The sequence below is a fragment of the Schistocerca serialis genome, chromosome 6, assembly GCF_023864345.2.
Source record: "Schistocerca serialis cubense isolate TAMUIC-IGC-003099 chromosome 6, iqSchSeri2.2, whole genome shotgun sequence".
Lineage (NCBI taxonomy): Eukaryota > Metazoa > Arthropoda > Insecta > Orthoptera > Acrididae > Schistocerca > Schistocerca serialis.
The window spans coordinates 100,897,855-100,903,431 of record NC_064643.1 but is presented as its reverse complement, the minus strand read 5'-3'; the positions used below and the strand labels follow the sequence as shown (position 1 = coordinate 100,903,431).

The window sequence follows — 5,577 nt, the reverse complement described above, 5'->3', positions numbered from 1 at the left end:
AAGAAGAAAAAGACATATTAAAACACTACACTTGATGTTGTCATTGCCTCCGCCAACCTCCTTGGACATATTGCCGTCGACATCCTCGAGCCCGCAGGTAGCGACCACCTCCCTGTCCTTCTCACCATAATGTCTGCTCACCACCCCCCTCTGGCTCCCCGCCCTGCACCCCCTTCCAAGGTCATCCATGACTACCGTCGTGCCAACTGGGATGCCTACCGGGAATCCATCGCCACCCAGGTTGAAAGCCACCCTCTTACCTATCACCGTCCAGATGACATCACCCACACCTCGTCCTTCCTTCAGAAGGTAATTACTGACGCTGTGGAGGCCAATGTTCCTATTAAAACCATCCATCCCTTACTGTCCCACTCTCCCTCCGCAGGCTGTCTTCCTTCTCCATGAATCCCGCTGCCTCTATCACTCCTTACTTCGCACTCATGACAGGGATACACTCCAACGCCACCGACAAATACAGCAACATTTACAGAGCCTTATTACAGCAAAGAAACGCTGGGACTGGCGACAGACCTGTACATGACTCAACGCCACCCTCCCTATCAACTCCTCCAAGTACTGGTCCATCTTCTATCGCCTTACTGATTCCCATTCTGCACCCCATTACCTTCTTCTCCATAACGACCACCACCTTCACAACAACCGAGCGAGGTGGCGCAGTGGTTAGACACTGGACTCGCTTTTGGGAGGACGACGGTTCAATCCCGCGTCCGGCAATCCTGATTTAGGTTCTCCGTGATTTCCCTAAATCGCTCCAGGCAAATGCCGGGATGGTTCCTTTCAAAGGGCACGGCCGACGATGAGACTGATGACCTCGCTGTCTGGTCTCCTTCCCCAAACAACCCAACCCAACCCTTCACAACAACCTCAGTAAGGCCAACCACTTTGCTTCCCACCTTTCCAAGGTCTTCTCCATCCCTGATGATCCCCACTTTGATTATTCTCTTTTCCCCAACGTCATGGAACGCACTGATACCTCAGTCGCTCCACTTGCTCCTAGTCTCCAGTGCTTGTGGGAAGTTGCCCCCCCCCCCCCCCCTATGACATCAACACTCCATTCACAACACAAGACGTTAAACTTATCCTCCAATCAAAACGCAACACGACCCCTGGTCACAACTGTGTCACCTACTGCCACCTTAGAGAAAGCCCCTTCTCCTTCCTGACTGTCCTTGACCACCTCTATAAAGTCATACTCTCTGTTGGCTTCTACCCTGACCTGTGGAAGACTTCCCGCATCCTGTTATTCCCCAAACCCAACAAACCCCCTTCCATCACCTCTTCCTATCATACCATCTGCCTCACCTCCATCTTCAGTAAGGTCTTCAAATCCATCCTCTCCCATCGTATCCTTCAGCACCTTAATCAACACCACCTCCACCCCCTTACCCAGTGTGGCTTCTGACCCTCCTTCTCCACTGAAGACCAACTCCTTAACCTAGTTCACCTTCTCTTCCTCCAGCTTAACTCCCGTCACTCCACCATTTTTGTTTCCCTCAACCTCCAAAAGCTTATGACTGTGTATGGCATCCTGGTCTCCTCTTTAAACTCCAAACCTATGCCCTGCCTACCAATATTGTCTGTCTGGTCGCTTCCTTCCTCTCAACCCGTCCTTCCTATGTCATCCTCTACAACACCAACTCCCATATCTTTTATCCCACTGCTGGCGTCCCCCAGGACTCCGTCCTCTGCCCTGCCCAAGCCACCTCCACCTGTCCACCTTCTCCAGTATGCTGATGACACTGCCTTCCTGGCTCTCTAGCCTACCCTTCAATGGTCACAATGCACCCTCCAAACCCACCTTGACCAGTTCATCACTTGGTGTAACCAGTGGTTCCTTTGTCTCAACCCCTCTAAATCCCAGGCAATCATAGGCTGCATCATCCCCTCCTTCCATCTCTGTGACGTCTACCTCACCCTTTATGGTCGTCCCATCCAGCTCACCCTCACCCTCAACCGTCACCTCACCTGGACCCCTCACCTCCTGACCATCCAGCAGAAAGTCCTTTCCCACCTCCACCTCCTGAAACTCCTGCCTGGCCAGACATGGGGATTACATCCTTCCACCACTCTATATACCTACAAATCCCTCATCCGTCCTATCCTCTCTTATGCCAATGTTGCCTGGATCTCTGCACCCACCCGCTTTTACAAGGCCCTCAAATACTATGTGCTCGGCCTTGCCTTCCGTATCTGCCTTCCTTCCCCCACACGGCTCCTGTACGACCTCATTCCTTTCCCCCACCTCCTCCTTTTCCACCAACATCTCTGCATTATTAACACTGTTCTGAGGCTTGTTCCTCCCACCCCTTGGTTTCCTCCTTCCTCTCCACCCCCCACCCGTTGATGCACCTCTATCGCTGTATCCCTCCCTCTGTCCACCTCCACACCCTCCATCTCCTTCATCAGGGCAATTTCCAACACCTCCCCCTCCCGGATGTTGAACTTCGCTGTGACATCTACCCTTCCTTCCAGCTGTAACCTGACCTTGTCCCCCCCCCTCCCCAGGGCCCCCTTTTTCCTCTCCTTCTCCCAGAGCAGATTTTCCTCCTTCCCTCCCTGAGTCCCTGTACCCCTTCCTCAGCTGTTTTTCTCAGCCGTCCCTTCCCTCCCCGGCCCTCCTTCAGTGCGCCACCCATCTCATCCCCCTTTCTCTCCCCTCCTCCTCGCCTTCTTTCCCCCTATTCCCTTTTCCCTTGTCCACCCCTTGGCAGATACTCCCAGGTTTTTATACGTTGTCAGTGTGATGCGTTAGTGTTGTGTTTCGGCGCCGTTATACAGTGTCCTCTAGTGACATGGTTTTAATTGTGTGCTCGACCTGTTTTTCGTCCATGACTATTCCATGCTACGCCATCCATCACATGGCTATATTGATCGTTCTATGACTTTTATGCTCTGGCCGTAATTTGCCTGGTGCTCTTTAATCTAGTGGGCAACGGCCTTGCCGCAGTGGATAAACCGGTTCCCGTCAGATCACCGAAGTTAAGCGCTGTTGGGCGTGGCCGGCACTTGGATGGATCACCATCCGGGCCGCCATGTGGTGTTGCCATTTTTCGGGTGCACTCAGCCTCGTGATGCTAATTGAGGAGCTACTCGACCGAATAGTAGCGGCTCCGGTCAAAGAAAACCATCGTAACGACCGAGAGAGCGGTGTGCTGTCCACACGCCCCTCCTATCCGCATCCTCAGCTGTGGATGACACGGTGGTCGGATGGTCCCGATGGGCCACTTGTGGCCTGATGACGGAGTGCATTTTTAATGTAGTGTGTGTTTTTTGTGTAACATACTTCTTTTAGATTTTTATCTCCGATTTACAGTCACTGCTTTGTATGCTTTCTTTTCTTCTGTTCCGCCTTTTTTGTTTCTATATTCCGTCATGTTTTCTTCTTTGTATTGTTTTAAATGTCTTCCTGTCTATTTATGTCTCTTGGCTGAAGAGCAGTGCTTATGCTGCTGCAAGACCGCCCCTGATGGGGAATGGAAATTGCAATAAACAGGGGGACATACTAATGTGTGAGCTTACATTACGTTGACATGACTTAAGGCCCTAATATGTAAGTAACATGGCTTCATAATTGGGAATCTGTAAAATAATTTTTTAAACATTCTGTATTTTTCAGCAGTATTTGATAATGGCCTAAGGCCGAAATTTCAATAGTGTTATAAAAACTTATGACAATCACTGATGTAAAGATGATGTCCTTCAAGCATTAATAGATTCACAAGAAATAGTAAGTGACAGATACAAATCCTGCGAGTAACTGACAGGGATCAAATACCAATACTTTCCAATCCATAGGGTGGTATTTTCTAGCATAGTTGTTGCATGATGGAGCTGTGTGCAGTGCTGTGACTGCAGGGGGTGGGGTTGGAGTGGGGAGAGGGGGTTGGCGGCTATTTGTAGTCCAATAAATGTGCTGAGGCATGTCAGTGCCACGGGTCTACCGTGATTTGACTGCAGTGTGCTTGCAGTGATTGCCATACTGTGAAAAGCTGTATCAAGCTCTTATATACAAGGGATGACTAGAGTTTTGTGTGCCTATCAGTTCAGTGTAGTATTACTCTGTTAATTTTACTTTAGCATATGAACATAACCACTGTTGGGTGGCTTTAGTCATCATCATCATCATCATCATCATCATTATCATTAGCAGCAGCAGCACGTTTGTGCCTAGAAGACTGTACCATTGAATTTGTTGGCTGCCCTAGATATAACACAAAAATAGTTTTGGTGAAGTTCGCCCAGTTCTAGCAGTTTGTTGGTGTGCAGATTGGAGTGATTGCAGTGACCTAGTATTCTGTTCTGTTATTGTTCTTGACGTTACTGCAGCATATTGTAAGTTCAGATGGTAAACGTTACTGTTCTGCACTCGTCATTGTGTTTGCCAGCAGATTTATCAGAATGATAGTCACGACACTGGTATGTGATTACGATAAGTTTTTTGAATGGTGGATGGTGCTGAAGTATCCAATCGAATAAATGCCGTGTCTCATGCAGTAGAAGAGAGGACATAAGTGGTAGCGTCTATTACTCCAAGCTATCATACACATATGATCCAGGCGTTGAAAATATGTCTCATACATGGGAATGTTAATGGGGTTGTATTGTAGAAGACTAATATAGGAGGTCTGGGCATCTTACTTGCTAGGGGTGGACACCTACAGGAGAGGCAGCTGGAAGACTTAGATATCTTGGACACATTAACAAGCCATTACATCAATAGTAGCAGCATTCTCCAAATATGTGTGTGTGGAACTCCTGGTTTCCTAGTTGTTGTTGTGGTTTAGGATCTGTAACAGAAATGGGTATGGTGGTGGTTTTGGTTGTGTAGTAGGCGTGTAAATGGTGCAGAAATCTTAAACTGCCCTTCGACTATGTTCTTAGTATGTGTTGGAACTTCTGGTTGGTGTTTAATTCAGTTCCAAGATGTCCCTGTAAATGGGGTGAACACATTTTTATGTGGAAATTGCATTGGTTTTGATATATTTGTCGTAGATTTCACCACAAAGTTGATGTGAAAATTCAATGATTTGTTGTATGCATGTTACCTGTTGTGATTTTAAAATCCTATATAGACATTCGAGGTTAAATATACAAGGTTAAGTATGCACTGTAAAACACATAGGTGAGATGCGTTACTTGCTCAGTGTCATATATCGTTTGCTGAGTGGGTAATTAATTTACATGTATGTCCAGTCATAGAGAGCATATATTTGACCGGAAAATCCACTGGTTTACATGGCAAGTTGATTATTCTGCGATTTCAACTGAAGATACAGTGTTGTTGGTAAAAATTAGTTCTAACAAACATAAGAGCAGACTTGGAGAGGTGGAATTTTCATTGATTTGCTACAAAATTCACTGTTTCAAAGCCAAGTTGACATGAAACTTTGATAGAAATTACACAAACACACACACACACACACACACACACACACACACACACACACACACACACACACACACTCGCTTAAAGGAAGGTTACTTCGCTCTGTTCTAGATATTTGGATTTTGACTTCATAGAACTGTGTCAGTATTTCAAATCAACCAACTTGGTTT

At 47.2% G+C, this 5,577-nt stretch overlaps 1 pseudogene; it reads left to right on the top strand.

Moving 5' to 3' along the window:
- The first annotated feature begins 2,949 nt into the window (after positions 1–2,949).
- On the top strand, positions 2,950–3,067 carry LOC126485825 (5S ribosomal RNA; annotated as a pseudogene).
- The last annotated feature ends 2,510 nt before the right edge of the window (positions 3,068–5,577 follow it).